Source organism: Toxorhynchites rutilus, chromosome 2 (genome assembly GCF_029784135.1).
Source record: "Toxorhynchites rutilus septentrionalis strain SRP chromosome 2, ASM2978413v1, whole genome shotgun sequence".
Lineage (NCBI taxonomy): Eukaryota > Metazoa > Arthropoda > Insecta > Diptera > Culicidae > Toxorhynchites > Toxorhynchites rutilus.
In genome coordinates, this window is record NC_073745.1 from 65575877 (window position 1) to 65601661 (window position 25785).

At 39.3% G+C, this 25785-nt stretch overlaps 1 protein-coding gene and 1 long non-coding RNA gene across 51 annotated transcripts in view; one reads left to right on the plus strand and one right to left on the minus strand.

Annotated features, from left to right (window-relative positions):
• Positions 1-25785, plus strand: part of LOC129765188 (sodium channel protein para) — a 338936-nt gene that overhangs the window by 96064 nt on the left and 217087 nt on the right. For all 50 annotated transcript variants that reach the window (XM_055765192.1, XM_055765154.1, XM_055765144.1 and 47 more), the window contains exons 3-5: positions 3717-3805; positions 22051-22501; positions 22575-22678. The gene's annotated coding sequence lies outside the window, so the exon portion shown is untranslated. The remainder of the gene's footprint in view (positions 1-3716; positions 3806-22050; positions 22502-22574; positions 22679-25785) is intronic.
• LOC129765189 (uncharacterized) lies at positions 7947-8678 on the minus strand. Its single transcript, XR_008741401.1, has 4 exons — positions 8600-8678; positions 8484-8506; positions 8339-8416; positions 7947-8286 (listed from the first exon to the last, which is right to left on the minus strand). It is a non-coding gene; the product is annotated as an uncharacterized LOC129765189 (long non-coding RNA).

A 25785-nucleotide genomic window follows, 5' to 3' on the forward strand; every position in this document is an offset into this window, starting at 1 on the left:
GTTATTTTTATTTTAAAACTATGATGGGTAATGTGAACCAATTGTGCAAATTTCTTTCAAGAAAAAAGGTCATGAATAGAACAACAGTGATGAATGAGAAACAAAATATTTCTCAAAAATTAAATATTGAGCCCTATTATGGAACATGGAGAATTTTGCTCGTTAACTCTATTTTGCTGTTATCATAGATACTAGTCGAGTAAGAGTAAGTAATATAAATGTAAATAAACATCACAACATCAATTGATTATTTTCATTCGATATTTAAAAATTTGGAACTGTTTTGATAATCTGAGGCTTAAACTGTAATTATTATTTTGCTGTTATCATAGATACTAGTCGAGTAAGAGTAAGTAATATAAATGTAAATAAACATCACAACATCAGTAATATAAATGTAAATAAACATCACAACATCAATTGATTATTTTCATTCGATATTTAAAAATTTGGAACTGTTTTGATAATCTGAGGCTTAAACTGTAATTATTATTTTGCTGTTATCATAGATACTAGTCGAGTAAGAGTAAGTAATATAAATGTAAATAAACATCACAACATCAATTGATTATTTTCATTCACAAATCAAATCCACCGAAGCAAATAAGACGAAACTGAATTAAACCTTACAACTGTTTTGATAATCTGAGGCTTAATTCACTACAAATCAAATCCACCGAAGCAAATAAGACGAAACTGAATTAAACCTTACAACTGTTTTGATAATCTGAGGCTTAATTCACTACAAATCAAATCCATCCATCAAATCCACCGAAGCAAATAAGACGAAACTGAATTAAACCTTACAACTGTTTTGATAATCTGAGGCTTAATTCACTACAAATCAAATCCACCGAAGCAAATAAGACGAAACTGAATTAAACCTTACAACTGTTTTGATAATCTGAGGCTTAATTCACTACAAATCAAATCCACCGAAGCAAATAAGACGAAACTGAATTAAACCTCACACGCGAAGCTCATGATTTCTTTTGAAACAGTTTCAACGAAGTGGCAAATGAAAATGGTAGTCCGTTTCCACTGAAAAAAATCCATTACCAACGAAATCGACTGTAATGCGAAAACATTTCGAATCGATCGCAATACAGTTTATCCCTCAGCTCCTTACAGTTGTGTCAGTCTTCTGAAAACATACGCTGCGCTGTACTTGAGTTTAATTTTCATCAGCGCGCGTTCATAACAAACACGTATTCTCTCTTGGTACGGGTTGTGTCAAATTCATAAACAAGAGAGCGCCGAAAGAACACAGTACTGAAATCAGATACTAAACATCGCTTCTCAATTGTGTGATGCGTGCTTCATTTTATACACACACGCATCAAATTCTAGCGCCCGCTTTGTCCTCGCTCGTTCTAGGCAAAGCATAAAAACAACAACGCACCTCCATACCAACCGTATGCGGTTGTGTGGAGAAAAATAACTCAAGAGAGAAAGTAAACTAGATTCAAGTGCGATGTAAAACAGGTATAGAAATACGACGCAAAATACGGCGAAACATTCGGTGCAAAAACGTTATTGATAACAAAACATTTGATATGTGTTTCGGAGCGTGTTCATTCGCCACAGCGCTGTGTATACAAGGAGTGAGAACTCAACTGAGTATAAAAAACTTGTTACATATCAGCGCTGCGTTGCATTCTGAAGACTGAGGAGTGATTACAGTGGAAGACTGTTCTCCGAAACTAGCCTGGAGTACGAAGCAAATCGTAATCGATCGTTTAAAAAAATATGATAAAAGTAATAGTGTTAATGAATTAATGTTATGAGTTGATATGAACCTAATTTTGAAAAAAAAAATCATCTTGTGTTAATGAGAAATTATTGGAATTATTTTAATATCCGGTATCCGGCCAGATAGCAACTTTTGACCGGATAGTTACCAGATATCCGATTCATCTCTAGTTCTTATACCTCTTGGTAATTGAGGAATATAATAATCATCTTGGGTGTATTTTTTATGAAAAATAAATGCTTTGTATGTTCATAAATGACAATTTCCTTATAAAATAAACGATATTAATTGATGGGACTTTACAGGAAAACAAAGTATAACTTATTTATTTTTAAGTAACCGATAATTATTTTTGTTTTGAAGAATAATTTATCATTGAATATTTATTAGTACGGCCTATGATTTTCTTTTAATTAACCCTCCTATAATAGGTCTTTTGAGGAGGCTGAGTTAAATGACTATTGAAACTGAATGAAGTTGAACAAAATTTTTTTTCAGGATTTTTTTCAGTTAATTGTATGTTTTTTACTTTGAATAAATATCAATAACGCGTAAAATACACAATAGCAAGGCTACACAAACACGCACGAGTTTTACGAGTTATGATTATGCGCGCGAGTATAGGAGTGTTAAAACTTTGTTCTATCTTCTAGTACTTAATTCATTTTCTCATGACTTTTTTTTACAGTCAATGTTGGTAGACCGCAGCCTAACATTTGAACAATTAGTCGCCCGCAATGCCCAAAAGATTGGTCACCCCTGCTATAGATCCTATGTTGAACCACATAGTAGTTCGAAATACCGCCAACATTTCATATTTAATATCCTATACAATATTTGCCATACAGCTGGTGATTTGGTTTGGGGGCACCTTTAACTCCTTTACTCGGGCAGGCCCTTTATATTCTTGTTTATTCGTTCAGAGTTCGGAAAAACGTCCAAAAATCATGCCTCTACCCTAGAATACCCTCTAAACTATTATCTCCATTATCCTGTGGCTAAACATCACGCGTCTCCATTGTATCAATTCATTAGAACTGCATACCTCGGCCTACCGTTTAGTAACAATGGCGTTCAAAGCCGGAAATTACTGCTCTAAATGAATTAACGACACTGACGAAATGTTCTCCCGGAGGACCTAGCCTGGAGGGTTGGCTATGGTTTGGGAGTCACAAAAACCGGCTCGATCCAACCCGATACCAACCAACCCGACCGAGCGAACCAGCCAGACACGATGACAACCTCTGCCGAGACCCATTTGCTGCCTTGAAAGCACGGAAAGGCGCACACAAACACACGCAACGGCCGCCGCCACTCACATATCCTGTGGCGGTCGTCCTTTGGCGAGGCAACACTGCGCATGTTTGGTCTGACGTCATGCTACAGAGCTAGAAATATTGCGGAAAGTGTCGCCTTGGAAACAACAAATGACAGATCGCACACACAATTGCCACTGTGCTCCCTGCAAGGCAGAGCTAGATAGATTCGCTAGTGTAATTTGCTGAAACAGTTTTCCCTTCTCACCTCTGGGGTCATTTTTTCCCAATCCTGTAAGTGAAGTTCTCGGAAGAAAGAATGTAATGTGTGCAGCGAGGACCCGCGAGGAGGCATAGGATGGTGTGAGAAAAAAGTGTATTGTAAAAGTGGCTCAGTAGCAGCAAGACCACTATTGACTGATTGCCTGCTGGGCTCGGTTTTGATCTTCGAGTGTTTGCATTTTACGTCATTTCTGGAGCGGTCTTTCCTCGCGTCTTTTCTTGCAACTTTTTTTTTGTTCATTTTGTTTGTGTGTTTGTGCATGTACACCCCCACCCGCAACCGCATCTTATCCGCCGTCCTCGACTCGGATGAAAAACGGTTTCCCGGAATATCTCTGTGCCATTCTGTGTACTAATCCCTGGTCTTGTTCGATGATTACTAACGTCACTTGTTTGTATTTCTTCTCTCTTTCTCATCTTTGCAGATTCTTGCAGCGGAAGGATAGATGCGTCATTTTCAACATGACGCCGTGTATATTACTGTGATCTGTGGAACGAGATTCATGAGCCTCATGTAAGTGGTGGTTTTGTTTGTTTTCTGTTGTACGATTTTCTTGGAATTTTATCAGATTGTGAGCGATTCTCAACGATGTTTTAGCGTTAACCACGAGAAAAATAAAAACATAGCGACACATTGTCTACTGCGTATTTGCCAAATTTATTCGTTCGAGTTTCTTGTCAGCAAGAGGAACGAAAAAAGTCCTCTGAGATAAGACTGTAAGACGTAAAAATGTCCTCCTTGTTTGCTCGAGCAGGAGGCCTTTTGTGCTAATTTGGAAATCATCACTTTGTTACTGAATAAAAACTCTAGTTGTGATTTTTTTCTTCTGATTTATGGCTCCGGAGTAAGTGCTGATGTGACTTTTCAGAACGGTTACCTGCAAACTTCTGGTTCTAGTTTTGATTTCTATGTACCTGGCCATTACACTGTAGATGGTTTAACGGTTTGGAGGGCAATGGGATGCGAATATTTGTGACAAACAATACTGTTGGTTGTGTGGCTCCATCCAGTAGCAATGATGAAAGCTCATCCGAAACCGTTTATTTTGTAAAATTTTACTCCCGCGAAATTCTCAGCTGGTGGCGTTCAGATCCTGAAAACCTTACCTACCAACGATAGCGGCCGTCGGTAGTATTCCAATTAAGTGAAAACTGGTCGATTGAGCCACCAATACCAATTTCTCTACAAGAAGCAAAAGACCCAAAATTCCCAAATTTCAATGGTTGGGAGAAGTAACTTGCACTTTCAGCCATGTCGATGTAGACTGATTTAGATCAATAAATAATGTTGTAGAGTGAATGATTGTGAAAAAAAAATGGAATTTCTGAAAAATACCTTGTGTGAGTGTGCTCAATATACCCCTCGATAAAAGGAGCTCACTAAGAAGTTCCCATCATCTCAAGAAGTGTATTCATAATCGATACTGGCAACACGTCACCGTGGGGAGAAGATCTGTTATGTTGTTACATAGCACACTCACTCGATCTCAGACCGACCTCGAGGCAAGATGTGTAGACGTGTGCAGTGAATAAGCACTCTGATGCGCCAGGTGATTTCCGTCTGGAGTTTGGGGCCTCACATTTTGGCAATCCTGCCAGGAGTTCAATTCAGGATAATTGAAGTGTAAGTAACTTTGGAATTTGAAAATCCAGTAGGAAAATCGCGGAAATCACTCGGCATAAAAAAATTAACAAAAAAGTGAAAATGGTTAGTTGAAAAGTACGTGAGAAAAATAATTCTAACCTCTAACAACGGAACAGGAATGCAATTGTTTTTTTTTATTTGTAACTTCAACGTAGAAGTTACAACGACGAAATAGAAGAGGTGGACAGTTTCCACCGTCGCCAAAAAAATCAGCGGCAGTCGCGAAGAGATTTTTTGGATAGTCTGAAGGACTCCAAAGTATTGAGTTGTGAAGACGATGTGGACTGTTTCCACCGTCGTCGGCAGACCACGAAGGTCGAGGAAAAGATAAAGATTCTAGTTAAGAAGACGAGGCGGACTGTTTCCACTGTCGTCGGCAACCGCAGAGGTTGCTAAGAGAACTTTCGGGTAGTCTGAAGGACTCCAAAGTATTGAGTTGAGAAGACGAGGTGGACTGTTTCCACCATCGTCGGCAGACCACGAAGGTCGAGGAAAAGATAATTATTCTAGTTAAGACGAGACGGTCTGTTTTCAGTGTCGTCGACAGACCGCGGAAGTCGCTAAGATAGTTTTTGTATAGCCGCCAGGAACGTATGAATTGGAGTCGAATATACTATGAATGGGAGAAAGGAGGTGGGCTGTTTTCAACTTTTCGGTAGACAGCGAAGTCCAATGAGAAAATTTCGTACTGGGAAGCCTCAAGAGTTCATGTATTCAGTTAAACTGCATGCGTATAGTGATTTTTATCTTACGGTTCAAGAGAGCGGATGGAGTAATATTCTATGTTCTATTCCGATCGTTTCACAAATCGTCTCTACGTTTTGTTTTTAGGTTTTAACATTGCAATGTTTGTTAATTGTTGATAACGGCTGAAAAATAGAATCAAGAAAGAACCGAAAATAACTCCTGACACAAGAACATTGAAAGTCACATGTAAATACGTGCGAGCGTGCTTTCGTGCAGTATGTGCGAGTAGTTTGGATAGCGAGAAAGAAAAGTCGGATAGCCTCTACAAATCTGTATGCCCGGATGATCAGAGCCAGGATTCGAACGGAAATGAAAGAAGCGGCGATAGCCGTCGGCTGCAGTAAAACTTTCGTCGCCTAAACGAAGGTATCACTTGCATATTTTTTTTTAGATAGTTGTACTAAGTTGAGATTTCTTATGCCAAATGACACGCCTCGAATGCATCCTGAATGGCAAGCTCTAGAATACGCGTGATTCACAGTGCAAGCCGGATCAAATTTCTTTGGCGAAAAATCTCCCGGCCAGAATGGGAATCGAACCCAAATCCCCTGCATGTTAGGTGTGACGTTACCTACTCCACGGGAGCCACGTGAGCACATCAGCATTATCTAACGAAAGTGGCGAACGTACGGATGCGGGCAGCCTTTAGGCAATTAGCGAAACACCATCGGAGGAAGAAAATGGGATGATATCGCAGATAACCGAAAAGATTCGATCGTCTGGAGCCATAACGCATCTCACCAAAACAATGTGCACGTACGAAAGACCGGCAAGCTAAACGCATTTCGACGCTGACGAAGTGCTCCATATGGTTACGGGTATTCCTGCTAAAAACTGTGGCAATAACGGAACCGCTTCATCAAGAATTTTGAACTAGGGTATCGCTAGGAAATGCTACCAACAACGATCAAAACATCTGTGTATCTGCTTGGGTTAAGAGCTTCAGAGCATTGTGAGAGTAGCCAAACTACGGCCAACCCTGACAGAAACCGATTGCTATGAACAATGTGCAGCGGTTCCAGGAGTCTATGATGCACACAGTAGCAGAACACGAGGGGTTCGCAGGAATGGAACAAGGACCAGGCAATTTCGTACACGAGCGTCTTCTCCGTAGCATTAGGTGCTACTGTAAACGGTAAAGGTAAACGGTAAACGGTAAACGGTAAACGGTAAAGGAGGACAGGAATCAAGCCCACATTATCCCATTCGTTTCTAGAGCCTTCACGAGAGAAAGTTTCCACCGATCCTACGGAAAGCGTTGGCAGCGGTTTGGGTGAACGTTTCACACCTGAATCTTACGAGGGAATAGTCAGAGAACCCTCACTCAAGCAAATGGCTGGTCATTGTCTCAGTTCGTATAATTGGACATATTTTATGTCCACGGAAGAGATAACATCGCGGACGCATCGTCACGGTTGTACAGCGGAATTGACACTCTGTTGAAGAATAATCTAGCCTTCGGGGGATAGCCTCGATCGAGGCAATCTCGGTTTTCGGTCGTAACAGAAGCTACTACAAGAGATGCAACGCTACAATCAGTGATGCAATCTTTCAAAATTGGGGATGGCTCGGACATCTGCACAAATTCCAAACAGTTGAAGACGATTTTGCTATTCGAGATGGTATATTTGTGAAGTCACACACTGCCAAATTTAATTTCATTCTGCCCAATGGCGCATGGTGGTTTGACATAGCTATAGAAATTGAGCAGCGGGTAGAAACCAACGCTGTGAATGGACGATCTGCGAAAATCACCCCGATAAGAAAATCCTCTGCTCCCAAGACTGTTTAATTTCTATTCAACGAAATTTCTGTTCTGGCCGTTGTCGATCGCGGAGTTTGATTGCCAAACAAGTGAAGTCGACGTGTTTCGTTTACAGAGAACAGATACTGAAAACTATTTCTGGACTGGCTTACCGGCGCACATCGAAACCGGAAACTGACCGCTCTTTTACACCAGCGAGTACAAAAGCTACCCACTCTACATTATTGTGCCAGATTGGTCCCAACAAATGGTGTCGACAACGATGCCAATGTCGTGCCATTTTGCAATGATTTTATCGACCTATCCTTCGTATTTGACAACTAATTACGAGCCAACGTTGGCACCAACCTGGCACCACGTCGGTCGATTGCCAAACTGTTCGTCCATTATTATAGCTCTAATCGATCTAAAGAAAATCATACAAAATATAAAAATGAAAATGTTTACAAAAATTTATTTAGGTTATACATTCAAAACATTGGTACATTATTTTGTTCTCTAGCACTGTATAAGAATCCGCTATACGGATTGAGAATTATTTGTTGTGAGCTATCTAAAGATAAACGGTCCCCGATACTAAAATTGAGTAATAACAAGTAAGAAATAAACTTTGAATTAAAGGAATGTTCCCCCATAGCATTGCCGTCCGGTTCATTACAACCGTTCCCAGCATCAAAGTTTTCTTTTTCGGTGCAGTTTGCGAATTCGTACTGGTTTCCTTCTGATATCGAGATGGTAGTTAATCATCACTGCTGGTTTAGGTGCTTAGTTTTTTCCGTGATGAAGTTATCTTAGCGATATGCGTTGACCTGAGCTCATCGGCAATACTTCACCGGAGCTGTAAACATGGGTTGGAAAGTAGTCGGAAACATAATGCACATCATCATTACCTTCATCATCCAATAAGATTTTATAATATATGAATCCTAATTTTGTCTCATTTTGTCTCAACAAGATTGAACGTTTTTCTGGAATTAAAATAGGAGTTGATTACACATATTCTATGAGTACAAAATAAAAACTATCCATACTTACGAATTTGATTCTCGATTCATTCTCTGTTTTGTTTTGAATGACAGTTTAGAGAGAAAGAGAGAGAGAGAAAATACAATCTCTGCAGTGATGCCGTTTGGCTCAGTACAAGTACTCACGATAGCTGCTTGCGGGTGCAGGGTGGGGGTAGATTCCGGCACTTTTGTAGCACTTTATGGCGCTCGGTCGACATTGAACCGACAACCGCTTGAAAATAATTTAGAGCGGGTAGTGTTCACGTCGAGAGATTAACACAATCTACTCTACTTCGCTAATCCCTCGGTAGAATGGCCTCGTGCAAAAATGAAATCCTATTTCTTTCTAGGTATTTTATGGTGGTCGAAGAACAGAACGGCACTTTAACACTAACCGACGATTCAGGTCAGGCCCTAAAGCGCCATGTATCGCGCATTAAAAAGGTAGATCCGTGGCGCGACTCCAAAGATGTAAGCGGTAAACATCTTTGCAGAACATCGGAAGGGTGATCAAATGAACAAAGCAGCAACATTCCACTCGTCCAGGTTCCAGAGTGCTCTTTGAATAATAAGGTTCAAGCAATGAAATTCCACGTGCTGAAAATGAAAATAGTCAGGAATAATTAGATCTTGTCTCTCGATGAGAAACAAGTGATGAAAAAACCCGTTAAAATCGGAACAAAAATCAGCGGCTCTCTTGTTCTCGTTTGTTTTGATTTAATGATTTGACAGATATGCTGAACTGCTGAGTAAGCGAGTGCGGACCAGTGAGTAGGTATATAAGGTATATATTCCCTATAGGTATTAATATATCGTTGACAACGGGGCTCTGGCAACCGTATCCCAACCAATGCAAATTGAGCGTAGGCAGCATCAAGGCGGTATAATAAGGTGGAACGTTATGTCAGAACTGCTGTTCAGCCATTACTTGAGTTCGAATTGACAGCGACCAAACGAACGGCTAGAGTTTTCCTAGAAAGAGGATAACAAATGGCATGCAATGATGAGTGCATACCGCTGTGTGTTTGCTGCGCATAAACGTTGGTTTTGTTTACGCTGTTGGCATCATTGTTGTGTTTCGGTGACTGCTGCAAGTTGTTGTCTGCATTGCTGTTTTACGGAACGTGAGGGTTGTTGCTGCTGGGATTGGCAATTCAGCGATTGTGGGAGCTTTGCTAGTGGGTATATGAAAGGGTCACTACCGGCGGGCTTGTGCCGTACTGCTCTAAGTTCCATTCGCTTTGGTGGAATTAGTCGTTGGCGACCCATTAGGATTGAGTGATAGCGATACGCTGTGGATATCCATGCATATCGTTTCCCGGCGACTGCTGCTTTAGCTGGAGACTCACCTGATCGTGCGGGTTGTGAGACACAACAGCTAGTTCAATTGAAACCGGCCCAGCGTATGTATATGTTGGTGTGGACCGCTATGTAGCATAAAAATTAGACCTGCTTTGTTTATAAACAAAAATAGTCGCTGTCATTTTTTATCCCCTCTCGCATCTTCCATGTCTTATCCTCATACTGTCGAAAACGAACCACCTGTCAATTCCAGCTCCTTAGGGGGCTCACGTATTGTTGAATGTTTGGAGTCATACATGTTAATATTCGATTACGTTGGATAGTTTCCTTCGGCAAGCGACGTTTGGATACCCATCCGGAAGCTTTCTTGGCGATTTGCAATTAAAATCACTGCTGGAGAATCCCGCGGAGCACTTCATTTTTAATTTTTGTCTGTACGATTTGCATGAGTTTTTCATCAGTTGGCAAAGTTTGAGTTTATAGCTTTTTCAAGGTTTATTTTTTTCTGCCATTTTGCAAATATTTCTATGGAGGAGAGGGAAGATGTGAGTGTGCTCAATATACCCCTCGATAAAAGGAGCTCACTAAGAAGTTCCCATCATCTCAAGAAGTGTATTCATAATCGATACTGGCAACACGTCACCGTGGGGAGAAGATCTGTCATGTTGTAACATAGCACACTCACTCCGAGATGAAGAATAGAAGGTGGGAAGATTCACGGGTTTTTGGTTGTATTTAACTTGATTGTGTTAGTAGCCAGGAAGATAGGCAGTTCACATATCAGGCATACCAATCAGTTACTGAAATGGTACAAAATTGAATGTGTCAACGAATAACGTTGAAGGAGGATATACAGAAGCTAATTGCAGATTTCAAAATCATATTTTTCGCATGATGAAAACAAAAACAGAACATATCACGAACTGGAATGTTTAATTTTTTTTTTATTTCAGAAATAGTATTATAATGTCTACTATGTTTGGATTCTAGAGCAACTTCATGGAAGTTTGACTTTTGTCAGCAATTTTATTTACTTTTTTCACAATTAGGGTGCTAAAAACTTCAGTCGTCTAAAACTGAGACGCAAACGGAAAACTTTTCGTCTCAATTTAAGTCATACGGAGTCAATTAAATTTATTTTTCAAGTTCATTTTTCATGAAAAAACTTGCAACCTTTTTTTTCCCATGCACTGTCAAATGTTTATCCTTCAAAGGAGCAAAAGATTGTGTGACTCTGACTTCGTTCGTTTACGTTTTTGGTCGACGTAACGAGAATTAAAATTGAAATGAAATTGAGTATAGAACACTTCAACAATACTGAAATTTCAGTTTCTGTTAAAATGTCGGGCCCTTATGATTTTGAACGCTAGCATTGAATTAGGAAAAAAACTAATTTCATTTGCTTGTTTTTACTTTTAATAAAAACACTTTTCCTATGTAGTGGACTATTATAAGAAAAGTAACAACATAAACAAAATCTGTGACGTCACAGATTCAAAAAATCTTCCCACCTTTCATTTTCCATCTCGCACTCACTCGATCTCAGACCCAAGGCGCCTAGAAGTATATCCTAAGGTGGGCCAACTTGCTAAAATCACTCTTCAGCCATATTGGAAGTCTACTGTGTTTTGTTTGTAAACAAAACACAATACGCTAGTGCCGAAGCTCGCTCGTGATCAGTCTGTCTCTTTCACGCTACAAGCAAATAATTCCCCTTCTGCTTTCTTCCGTACTGTTTTCATATACCGCTCCCCTAACCAACTTAGTGACGAAACGGCCTCACCTAGTACCATAGACCCGTCTTGCTCAGACCGACCTCGAGGCAAGATGTGTAGACGTGTGCAGTGAATAAGCACTCTGATGCGCCAGGTGATTTCCGTCTGGAGTTTGGGGCCTCACACCTTGCAAACTTTTTGTTTTTCATTTTGTGATGTACGATCTGTCATCTTTGAACCAGTTTCGAGAAAATCGAATTTTAGTTTTTAAATTGCAGTGTAGGACAGCCATACTCAACCAGGCCGCTGGCTCTTCTGGCTGGCTCTTTTGGTATTGTTTTATTTTACACTGTTTTGTATGTGTAACAATAAGGAAAACTAGGACTGCGGCTTTCAGTAATGGTGCCAAATAAGAAAACAAGGCACGTTTTCATGAAATAGAAATAGCAAATGTTGCGTTTGTTCTACGGACAGTGTGGGTAGTGATAATGTTGCAAATTAAAGCTCCGCCCAGTTTCAATTTATTGAGTATAAACAAGCATTTCGAATTCACTATTCATCAGTCAACCAGCTAGCTATCAGACGGCAGCAATGTAAATAAATCCGCGTCGGTTTTTAAACCGTTATGTGGAGATTGGTTGTGTATGCTTAAACCAAACGTACAAACGCGGTTGGGGGACAAATGCCTTGGGTCGCACTCCTCAACCGCTTCTACAAAACCACGCAAACCTATCGGTCGTTTTCAGGGCCTCCAAAATTTTCGACTAAAGGATTATTTAAAAAAAGTAGATGGGTCCGAGCCTAGGTGCACGGACGGAATATTGACGTAGGACTGTGATTGTGTGTAGTAATTGCATTTGAATTGAGTTTTTTCATTGTTCAAAATCTGTAATTTTTTCTTCTTTGATACATCAAGTGGAAGCCCTGAAAAAAACCGTTTCTAGTATAAACATGTATCCTCTACGGGTCAGATGAGCTAACGTAGTAGAATCCAAAACTACATTCTGTTCGAAAATGTACACAAAAATACCATTAAAGCCATTACTACCCTTTACTTCAGTTTATTCAATTATGCAGAAGAATTTTCATTTTTCTACACAACTCTAAATAGTTAAAATCTACATAAATATAAACATAAGTAAAATAAATTTATGACTACAGAAATATATTATGGATAAAAATATCATTTTCTCCATCGTTGTCACGTTGTCTAGAACATTGTTTGTAGGGGGTAGTAATAACTTTATAGCCAGGTGATGTATATTGAGTATCCTATGGTCATGAGTCCTCTCTTGGGAAGTTCGTGTAGCTGCTGTAGTGAACTGATCCCATTGGGATCCAAGTTCTGCTTATGTATAGGAAAGGGAAAGGAGAATGGGCAAGTGCATTTGAGGAAGTAAAGCGGACTTCTAAGGAAGACATATATGGTGAACATGATATTAAGATCGCGACTACTTAAGCTATCATAATCTGATATGCGTGAGTATACCCTTTCGAACTTCTAAATAAGCAGCCATTTAAATTCATTAATTACATTTTTTACATAACCAAACACCATATTATGACATGCCTATTATCGATAAATGGAGAAAATAATTCATAATTCGCATCAACTCACATTGTGAGCTAACGCCGAATCGTACTCAAAAAACTGCTCGTTGCGTCGGGGAGGAAAGCGAGTGGTTAGTGCAATTGAATGAAAACATTCCCCTTTTAATTGTCAAATTTTTAACTTTTTTACTATTTTCACTGTTCATATCCTAAGCAAAAAAAAAAAAATGCTGGATAAATTTCCTGTCTAATGGTATATAACACAATATATGTCGCAATAACGATTTTGAGTAATATGAGTTTGAAAACTCTTAACAAATCGTTACATTTTTCGTAGAGTGGCCCCCCAATATACAAATCAATGTCATAGTCCTATGTCAAAATGTCGCTTCATTCTGAAATAATATTCAAATTAATCAAAATCGGATTAATTTTTATAATTTTTTGCTAAAAACAGAGCTTTTGCAAACTTAGGAGCGTGTCCGGATTTATTGGTGTAATTATGATGATTTTTTTTTGGAATCATAAAGGCTTTCTCAGACTCTCAGACTTACTCAGTTCATTCGCCTTTAGCCATAAAAAAAGATCAATTTGAAAAACTAAACTAAACACTCGGCCTTGAGAAAGCCGCTGTCATCTGGTTGATAGCAGTACAGTTTAATTCTTATTTTTTTTAAATTTCGTGGTCCTACGTTAACAATGCGTTCGTGGCCAGGACTCTTCATTATCAAATTTTTTGATGTGTGACCTGCGACACCATAACACCATACGTGTTTGTGGCCCCTTTGTGATTTAGTACCAATGGTGTAGAACATCAATTGTTATTTCTTTAGTTTTTTTTAATATTGTAACATTTTTTTAGAAGTCACTTATAGGAAATATTTTTCTAAATTTTACGCACAGGTATTATGGTGGCGGTCCGGCATGGGTGTCACCCTTAGAGGGGTGACACCCATGACCATGACGGGTGTATTATATTTAAAAGAAACCATGGTTTTGAATGAAAATAACCGACTATTACTTGTAATATTATCTAGCAATACAAGTCAGTATGGAAAAGTCCATGTTATAGAATCTTTTTGGTTGTTTTATGTTCATTATTTCGTCATACTTGGGGAAGTGAGGGAGAAACGGACATGTTAAGAAGAACTTCAATTATTTCTTTGGAAACTCATGTTTCCCAAAACTTTGATGCAGATTCTTGCAATTCAACATACTATTTCTCTACCTAATATTTTACAAAAAGTGTTTTTCAATGTTTTTACTGAAATTAAAACAGACCGAAAAGTACTACATTTTTTTCGATGCGGGTAGTATGGATATATAGTGGGGTAATATGGACAGGTTTGTAATATATGACGCGTAGAGGTTTATCGATCGCAAGAGGAATAATTTTATTCAACCAAGGTCTGAATTCATCACGAATGTCAGTTGAATGATGAAAAAATCGAATTAATCCACCTACAAGTGATGTGCTTTTCAGCGGTATAAACGGACAGACTCTCAACTATTTTGCTTTTGGTTCCAGTCAGCTTCTAAACAGTCCACTTTTGGCGATTTGATTTCCATTTATAGATGCAGGGCATTTCTTAGGAACAGATTGAAAAGACTTTTCACAGTCCATCTCACTCCCACTGGCAACTGTCCGTTTTACTTCACCGGTACGATATTTTTCAATAATTTCAATTTTCCACTCAAAAATGAATTCACTTTTCCGTACATACCTAATATCGCTTCTCTGTTAACTCACAAACCGAAATGTAACTATCAGCGAATTGAATTCTGATATTAAACTACTCAAAATGCTTAATATCGAAGCAGCGAAAATTACATCGACACGCGGAATCATTCATGATTTTCGGTTTTTGTTTTCCTTTTCCACTTTCGATCAGTATTCATTGCCATAGGGTGGCTTAAATATTATAGAATTACACGAAGAAGGTATTCTCATTACAAGAAATTTGAAAATCAAAATGTAACTATACAAATCAACCACCTGCCCATATCACCCCCACCCTTGGTTCTCCTACAAAGATTTGAGCGCTAATACCTTTTTGCCAGCTGAACGAAGTGATATGACGAACATTTTCGGGGATTTCAGAACATCAATTGTTATTTCTTTAGTTTTTTTTAATATTCATACATTTTTTTAAAAGTCACTTATAGGACATATTTTTGTTAGTTATATTGATAGATTTTTAAGTTATATTGATTTATGTAAAATGTATAAAACAAGATTAGGCATTTACATAACAAAGTCTTGATCAATTTTGGAAAGTTTCGATAAGTTTCCATTTGTTTATGTTTTGACATTTTGACATTTTGATTTAGTTGAGAATTATTACTAATCCAATGGTAGTCGCACTTTAACCTTGCGGTTATATTACAGATATAACCCACTTCAAGTTTTTATTTGTTTTGGGAAAAGCTGTAGATTTGAATAACGGTATCCTTCAACAACTGGAAGGTCAGTTTTCATGAAGTCCCGTTCGACCGCTCCAATCATGTCAGGCTAAAATAATCAGGAATCATGTCAGGATAAAATAAAGGAGCTCGGGTTTTGTTGAAACAAAACAAAAAAGCCGTATCCATAGGGTTTGTAGACAACTCTTTGGGCTTATGAGGACAACATGATTTTGCTAAAAATCTACAATGTGTGACATTTTTAGAACTGTTTGATCTCTTAACTCGTTTTTCTCAGTTTCAACTGATCGCTGTGAAATGTTTCTGAGCCACACAGGTGTGTTGTTAAAAGATTGTCGCAAACTCGATGGAGTGCTCAATATAATGCTGTGAAATCAATCTATGGGCTGATGACAGTCACTGGAGTATTGTGTGACTCAAATGCTGGATCAAGTGCACGGTCCCTCCTACCAGAATTTTATGATTTAATATTTCGGTGTTATCTGTACTACTGATGCGTTGTACTACATGAAGTAGATCTAGCGCACAATATTTGCAAACCAAAGGACCATCTCGGGGTAACGTTGTGATCAGACTCAATGCACTGGATTTTTTTTTCTGCTGTTGAAAGGAACAGACCAGTCAAAACGGTCATTAAAGTTTTTATTAAAATCCAAAGATTAAAAATGTACTACTAAAAGGAGAATTCCACATAAGATGAGCCAACCAGGCGAAAGACCTTCAGGACCCGGTCCAATGATGGAAAAGGGAATGTTGGAGTGCACTGGATACTTTCATCGGGAATTACAAGATCGGTCAAAATCGTCTAAAGAAGAAGCCGAAAAGTTTAGAGCAATTCAAGCACGACACATGTTATGAGTACCTCACAGCGAACTGAAAAAGTCGATTTGACAAACTGGAATAACGAAGTTTCGGAAAGACAGCTTTTGCTAGAGATACCAAAACTCCGTACACATTTGAAGGCCACTGAAATTAATTCTAAAGATGTCATGAAGTGGAACTTCCAAGAATCGGTTCCAGTTTGAAGGTGTTTTTAACCGTGTACGTTTGTGTGGCATCTTGGGGAGGCTTATCAGAGTTGAAATTAATTAAAAATTTGCTGTCAACGATGGGTCAAACATGTTTCATACGATGAGCCTCGTACCGTTATTGCTGCAACAAGAGAGCAAAAGTGCACGGGAAGCACTTGTACAATATCAATGTCGTCCTCAGCTTCTAAAGATATTTATTTCATTAGAGTTATTTGAGTCCCATTTCAGCATCCACAAGACTTTTTTGTCTTATTCAATATTATGATAAATACGTTTCTTGTTCGTTGGTTGGCTTGGTTGGCTAACTGTTTTTGGTTTTGTTTGTTTGAAAAGATTGGAGTTCCATTCGAAAACAAAAACTAAGTATAATGGGGGGTGACACCCTAGGTTGTCACCCAGTCTCGCTACGCCACCGCATATGAGGCTTAGAGGAACTGGTTCAAATTCGGTATCCCATTTTGTTTTTTTTTTTGGACTTAGCTCTTGGCCAATGCTCGAAATTTTTTCATATTACGTCAGCTTATGAAAGGATCTATTGCGGACATTTCCCCGCAAACCGATTTCAAAAATCATGATTTGGCTCGGAACTTTGAGTATAGAAGTGAAACAACTCAAATTCGAGCACCCGAGATGTCTGGGTATGAATTTGGCACCCCTTTTTTTATTTTTTCAAATTAAAAGAATCGTCCTAAACTCACTGAAAAATGTATTTTTTGAAATTTCATACAAAATAGAAGTGAAGTACATTACCTTACGTAAATTAACTCAACTTTGACGAAAAAACATGCAATTTTACAAAAGAAAGAGGAACAAAAAAAAAACGATTTTACGATTTTATCAAGAAAAAGTGAACAAATTTCATCTCGATTTATTTCTAACTAAAAAGTAAAACGAATCAAGAGCCTTTACAAAAGTCGCAAGTGTAGTAATCAGTCTCGCAATCGGTGCAATGGCGCAATGGGCCCATGGAATCATCAACACTATGTTTACATTGGGGTGCCAAATTACCCGTATACCGAATTTTCACTTTAGAATGAAATCTATGAAATTTGTGATTAAAATCTCGATACATTTACTCGAATTCGTTGAAGAACATCAATTTCTTGATCCAAATCAGCTTTAATGTTTTTAAAATCGGCTCACTATTCGATTTTTAATGATTTTTCAAATGACGCACATGAAAAATTTTCGAGATTTCAAAAACAACAAAACTTGAACTAGAAAACACAGATATTTTGGGGTTTTTGGCATCTGACGTTTGTTACTACATTACTAGAACACTTTTTTTTATTCACCACCAGAGTGCGCTCATTACCGCCGGAGATCCGGGTGGATACCAAATTACCCACGGGGTACCGAATTTGTACCAGTTCCTATATGTACTTCTCGTCACTTTCAATTTTGAAGATTTACCAATTATTTCTAAACTAATTCAAATAATAAAAATACACTCTGATCAGATATTTTTTTAAATTAAACAAAAGAGAGTTAAATTGGCTTGTTATCACCATGCATGATCCAAGAACTGTCGGCCCACATTTCCGGCCGTTTGCGTCGTATAGGCAGGCACTAATTACGTAATTACACGTTATTATATGTTATAGTTTTCGTATACCTGACTTTTCTACATGATTTATGACTCATATGAAAAAAAATTAAAAAAAAACACACACATATTTTAGATATTGCTATATATTATATATATATATATATATATATATATATATATATATATTGTTTTTTTTTGTAAATGACAAAAAGAGTGCTAATTTTTCTTCTCAGTGTCAGTGTTTGAACATCAATACTCTAAGTCTAATAACTCTTTCTAAGACACTTCTTCGGTACGACTCATAGTTTTTGAGATATAAATTGACGATGATTTCTTTTAATTAAAATCGATACGCCCTATTGAAAAGTTATGCTTGACTCAAAAAATGTAGAAATTTAATTTTTAGGAATTATATCTTCAGCTTTCGCTTATAATCAGATAAGTGTGTATAGATCACGTTGGCAATGCTTCACTGTAAATTTTTCGTAAATTTGGAAAAATGTCGTCGAACGAAAAAGAGCGTCGTGAATTAATCCTGCGCACTCATTTAGAGAATCCGGAGTTGTCACATCGGGACATCGGTAAGATGCTGGGAATCGTTCAATCCACGGTCAGTAGAGTACTAAAACGATACTTCGAGAACCTAACCATCGACCGGAAGGTGAAGAACGGCAAAAATGGATGCTCCGTCAGTGAAAAAGATCACAAGCGCTCCTAACCGCGACGAAAGGCAAAACATGGTGGGGAAGACGCGAGCCCGGAAGCTGTACACCGAAATGCTGACGAAGCCGCATTGCCTGGTAATGGACGACGGAACCTACGTCAAAGCGGACTTTCGTCAGCTGCCGGGCCTGTTGTTCTTCTCCGCAGAGGACAAATTCAGCGTTCCGGAAGAGATTCGCAAGCAGAAACTATCCAAGTTTGCCAAAAAGTACATGGTGTGGCAAGCGATCTGCTCTTGCGGAAAGCGGAGCGCCCCCTTCGTGATGACCGGCACGGTAAACGGGCAGGTTTACCTTAAGGAGTGCCTACAGAAGCGCTTACTACCACTACTGAAGCAGCACGAGGGCCCGACCATCTTCTGGCCGGATCTCGCTTCGTGCCACTATTCAAAGGACGTGTTGGAGTGGTACGAAGCCAACGGGGTCACCTTCGTGCCAAAGGAAATGAACCCGCCCAACGCGCCGGAGCTTCACCCAATAGAGAAATATTGGGCGATTATGAAGCAGGCCCTCCGGAAGAACCCAAAAGTTGTCAAATCGGAGGCGGACTTCAAGAGAAAATGGATTTCTGTTCAAAAAAAAACTACAACCTGACGTTGTACAGAACCTTATGGATGGGGTAAAGAGGAAGGTGCGAGCATACGGGCTTGGGCTCGAAGTATGAATAAAAAGAAAATGCCAAAAGTTGTTTAATAGTTTTTATTTTACTGTCTAAAATTTTCAAAAGGATCGGTCTACTGGGCGAATTTCTACAGCGTTTTTTCCGTGATGCAATTTGATGTGACACACCCTTTAATTGAATAGTCCAACCAACTCACAAACGCATACTTCGGGAATTTCATCGTGAGCGCGTATGGTCGATTAGCGCCGCGCTTGTTTCGATGACGCCATGATGTAAACACGTGAACTTGTTCTTACAACAAAACGAGTAGTACTAAAGGGTGTGTCACATCAAATTGCATCACGGGAAAAACACTGTAGAAATTCGCCCAGTAGACCGATCCTTTTGAAAATTTTAGACAGTAAAACAAAAACTATTAAACAACTTTTGGCATTTTCTTTTTATTCATACTTCGAGCCCAAGCCCGTATGCTCGCACCTTCCTCTTTACCCCGTCCATAAGGTTCTGTACAACGTCAGGTTGTAGTTTGAACAGAAATCCATTTTCTCTTGAAGTCCGCCTCCGATTTGACAACTTTTGAGTTCTTCCGGAGGGCCTGCTTCATAATCGCCCAATATTTTTCTGTTGGGCGAAGCTCCGGCGCGTTGGGCGGGTTCATTTCCTTTGGCACGAAGGTGACCCCGTTGGCTTCGTACCACTCCAACACGTCCTTTGAATAGTGGCACTAAGCGAGATCCGGCCAGAAGATGGTGGGGCCCTCGTGCTGCTTCAATAGTGGTAGTAAGCGCTTCTGTAGGCACTCCTTAAGGTAAACCTGCCCGTTTACCGTGCCGGTCATCACGAAGGGGGCGCTCCGCTTTCCGCAAGAGCAGATCGCTTGCCACACCATATACTTTTTGGCAAACTTGGATTATTTCTGCTTGCGAATCTCCTCCGGAACGCTGAATTTGTCCTCTACGGAGAAGAACAACAGGCCCGGCAGCTGACGAAAGTCCGCTTTGACGTAGGTTTCGTCGTCCATTACCAGGCAATGCGGCTTCGTCAGAATTTCGGTGTACAGCTTCCGGGCTCGCGTCTTCCCCACCATGTTTTGCCTTTCGTCGCGGTTAGGAGCCTTCTGAACCTTGTATGTACGCAGGCCCTCCCGCTGCTTGGTCCGCTGGACGAATGAACTTGACAAATTCAGCTTATTGGCGACATCCCGGACCGAACTTCTCGGATCACGTCTAAACTGCTTAACTACGCGCTTGTGATCTTTTTCACTGACGGAGCATCCATTTTTGCCGTTCTTCACCTTCCGGTCGATGGTTAGGTTCTCGAAGTATCGTTTTAGTACTCTGCTGACCGTGGATTGGACGATTCCCAGCATCTTACCGATGTCCCGATGTGACAACTCCGGATTCTCGAAATGAGTGCGCAGGATTAATTCACGACGCTCTTTTTCGTTCGACGACATTTTTCCAAATTTACGAAAAAGTGACAGTGAAGCATGGCCAACGTGATCTATACACTCTTATCTGATTATAAGCGAAAGCTGAAGATATAATTCCTGAAAATTAAATTTCTACAGCGTTTTTTTCCGTGATGCAATTTGATGTGACACACCCTTTATACATTTCAATGCCGAAGTCTTGGCGACAGAATTTTATGTGATAAAAGGACTATGCGATGCAACCTCCTTTTTTTCTTTTTTCTTTTTACGGATACTTGAATCTTTCGTCTCCGTCAGTTAAAAAAAAACATCAAATCGTTAACTGCTTCAAATCTGAAGCCCTGAATACTCGTATATTCGAAGAATTGTTTGATGAAATGAATTCAGTTCACGAAAATCTCCATCGATGGACGCATGAGCGGTGATGAACGAAACTTCCTCGGTGATAGAAGATTTAGGGTCATTATCGGCAAAAGCCTTATTTTCATTTTGTGCAATCTCACATTCCATTGCTTGGTTCTCTCGGTGAAGGAGACAGATTGGCGGGTCCAGATCGCGACTGTGAAATAGAAGCGGTTTCAACCCTTGCCATGGATGTTGTTCGGAGAATCAACAATATCAGAAGGGATTGGTTCAGCAAATATAACTCTGCCCTGCATAGAATAAAATCGATTGAATTTCGTTGGGCAATCTCTAGATTCGAATACCAAATCAGAACTGATGCAAAAAGATGCTGCTTCACTGCCCAATCCGTGTTTGCAATAACTGGATAGGGATGGTTTCCTCGATGGCATTCATGGACATGATATGTCCTATGAAAATGGTTGGAACCAGTTTTTTTGGCCATGAGTCTCAGGTACAACATCCATTTCTAAAGCATTTAAATGATTGGGAAAAACCTATATAAATGATCAATGATTTGTCAGGCACCGTTGAGTTGTTCTATGTTTTCAACAATTGTTTAAAAACATATAACGTTCGAAACGCAAAACAAATTCGAAAAGCAAAAATAATTCACCCTATAATTTTATATGAGGTTATCCTGAAATTTATCTAAAAAACACTTTCGGTGTAGACATTTTGTGGAAGTTGATTGAACTTGCCATTTTAATGTATTGGGATATCTATCTATCATTCTCAAAAAAGGGTACCGATGAATTTGCTGTGATAAAAACACTAAAAAAAATTCTTGATAGTGACAGTGCGAGTAATTGTACATATTCTCTGTTTTCTCCTTATAATTTCAGACCGTCGCTGACGTTGTCCACGTGATGACTGGCATCGGTCGCGGGCCGAATCTCGTGATTCCTACTGTAGTTACTGTCGTATTTGCTCTAACTCTAGTAGCTGAAAGTTGAAAGTGTGCAGTTGTGTTTTTGGTTTTGTTTGATTTTGTTTTTATCGGCCGAAATATTTGTGCTATCTTAGTGTGTGTTTGTGAAACCTTAAAATCATTGAAAGCCGTTAAAAGGAAGAAAAAAAAACAAGAGAAGGTGCAATTTAACCGCAAAACCGAAGAGTCATCCCACGAGTTCTAGCTCAACTCAACCGTTCGATGTGATAACTCACATTCGGATCTCCAAACACGGGCTGTCATGAAAAATTTCGCCATTGCACGAATTGTGTTGAGTTTCAGCTGCGACAGTGCTGCCGCCGCGATAGAACTCGCTGCGTCTGTGAACTTTGTTTGTGTCACAGGTAATTATGTGTTTGTTTTACCCCCGCACCAAAAAAGATGCCGACGTCTCTCCGTCTTCTCTCGTTCCAACAGGACGGCCCACCGTCCAAACTAGTTCCTGGGGCCCGAGTCAAAATCTGGCCGCACCTAGTGCGTGCCCACATCGTGCCCCCTCAACAACACACCACTGTTAGCAGGTAAAGCAGCCCCATTATTTGTTAGCTAGGTAATCGTGTTTAGAGATTGAAACTAGATGTTTGCGCATGTTAGTGTCTGTTCTCGTTGGTCGGATACAATCATTAGCTTTTGATGGACCACAATACACCTATGTATGCACGGAAGTAATTAGACGAATAATCAATATCTGGAGCCCGCCGGAACACTATTTTGGATGGGCAGTGTGTCAAAATTTAGCCGCCTCCCCAGTAATTACCTGCGGCATATTGTATGACAACATTTCTTGGCAGGGGGCACATTGTGGGCACGAATTGGCGTTTGCTGGCAGAGCATTTATTTTCTCGTTTCCATTGGTTTAATCGACATAACGGGTGAAGAGGAAACGGAATGGGGAGGGTGAAGCTAACAAAATAACAAATTTGTTCTATCTGAATTTGATTCATGCAAGGCAAAACTTTTCGACGAGAGAGTAAGGAAGTTTTACTTAGATAATCGATTGAGTTGGAGTTCGAGTTTGGTTGAATTTTGTGGTTGACCAACGTTGGTGTAATCACGCAAATGCATGATCACGTGAATTCTGAAGTTTCTAAAAGGGGTGGTATTACAAAATTACCAAGAAAAAAAAATATTATTAATGAAAAAATGGTTATAAAATATCAACCATTATCTGAACGCGCCTAATTCTATGTTAATATTGGTCAAATTTGTATACAGTGGAATTCGTTTATAATGACATCGAAGGGAATCGACAAACACGTCATAATAAGCGGACGACATACAAAGCGTCTTATGAAAAAAAAAAAAATTATGTAAATATGTACTCATGTACATACATATTTTAACATAGCATATTACATAGCATATTTAAAAAATAAAAATTGCACGTGATAAGTCCGATACATGTATGTATGTATGTGAATTTTTCATGAATCATGAATATAGAGGGTTTTCCAACTTTAAATTCCGAAAGTAAATTGAAATAAAACACACTTAGAATTCGAATTTCGATGAAACTTTTATTTCAAATTAAAGTTTGGTTTATGTCATAATGTGTGAAATACAACATCATTCAAATTTCCACCTAGGGCTTCCTCGCACACCTTGATCCGGAACAGGTTATTTTCGATGACTTTTCGGCACATATGGGGCGGTATCTCGGTCATTACTTCACGAATGTTGTCTTTCAAATGTTCAAGAGTTTGCGGAGAGTTGTCATAGACACGGTCTTTCGCATATCCCCACAAAAAAAAGTCTAGCGGGTTCAAATCGCATGATCTGGACGGCCAATTGGCATCACCAAAACGCGAAATTATGCGTCCTTCAAATTTCGTTCGCAATATGGCCATGTTCGGTCGTGTTGTGTGGCACGTGGCGCCGTCCTGCTGAAACCACATGTCATCCGTATCCATATCTTCATTTTGTGGCAAAAAAAATCGATTAACATGCGGCCATAGCGCTCACCATTCACAGTTACCGTCTCGACGTCCTCATGTTCAAAGAAATACGGCCCGATGACTCCACCAGACCATAATGCGCACCAAACAGTGACTTTTGGCGGATGCAATGGCCTCTCAACAATCACGTGTGGATTTTCTGAACCCCATATAAGGAAATTTTGGGTGTTCACATAGCCACCGAGCTCGAAATGTGCCTCATCGATGAAGAAAATTTGATGCGAAAATTCAGCATTTTGCTGCCCGACGCATTCCATGGTCACCACGCTCTAATTTTTGTACCAGTTGGACTTTATATGGATGTAGGTGCAAGTCCATATGCAATATTCGCCACAATGATGTGTTTGACAAGCCCAATTGCTGAGCACGCCGTGGCATCGAAATATTCGGGTCATCCTCCACACTGGCAGCAACAGCAGCAATATTTTCGGCCGAACGCACATTACGATGATGCACAGGTTTCACAATATCCGCTACGGATCCAGTTTTTCGAATTTACGCACTACATTAGCGATTGTGTGCTCTGTAGGTCGTCCATGACGACCAAAATCCGTCCGTAATGCTCGAAAAACATTTGCCGGTTTTTCATCATTTTTATAGTATAATTTAACAAAATTAACACGTTGTGCGATGCTAAACCGATCCATATTGTAAAATGGCAGACATTCAACTAACGATATGACGCTTTGGTTGACAGCTATGTCAAACGGTTGTCAGCGCAGGGCTGTATACTTTCGGAAGCCCGAAATGGAAAACCCTGTATTTTGAATTTTTTGATTTTTAATTAAGAATTATCAACATCTTAATTCAGGTTTCGTGACCACAAAGATAATGGAACTTCATTTTCTCCATCAAATTCATGTTTTGATATTTGAACATGCAAACCGTCTTGGTTTTCGAAGAATCCTGCATGTTTGAAACAGTTGTGGATGGTACTTTGTGACATTTTGTGCCAGGCATATTTAACCACCAGAATTGCATCTAGCACCGTTATTCTTGTTCGTTCCAAGGTTCTTTCTAAAATTAGTTATGACTGATCATATCATTCCCTGATACATTAGTTGTAGTACTGATGTTGTGTTTCCGGAAGGAAAGCAAGTGTTATAGACTTCAAATCAGTAACTTTCGGGTACACCGGGCAATTATCAACCAGCATTAAAACCTTTTCTTCTTCTTTACCAAATCATGATCTCAATCTTGAAACCATTTTTCAAAATGTTCTGACGTCATCCAAGTTCTACGATTGTTAGCATAATCGACAGGTTTTGTGATTTGACACTGCTAAAACATCTTGGTTTTTGTGACGTTTCTTTGACTAGTAATTTCTTTTTCTCTGTGCCACTCATATTAGCTGCTACCATGGAATGCTACTATTGACCTTTGAGTGTCAATTGCTAACTGAGACTCAAAACAAAAACGAGCCACGTGGCGAACGTCGTCGGGAATCAACGAACATTATCGAATGTGTAAAACTTCATGTCGGACATAATTTATTAAGAATGGGACATAATAAGGGAGTCATTATATCCGACCTTTTTACAAAGGATTTTATATGAAAACCAAACATCGTTGTGTAATTACGTCATAATAGTCGGTTGGTCAATATAGGTGGAGTCATAAAAAACGGATTCTACTGTACTTTAAAGAAGAAATGCACATTTCGAATATATCCA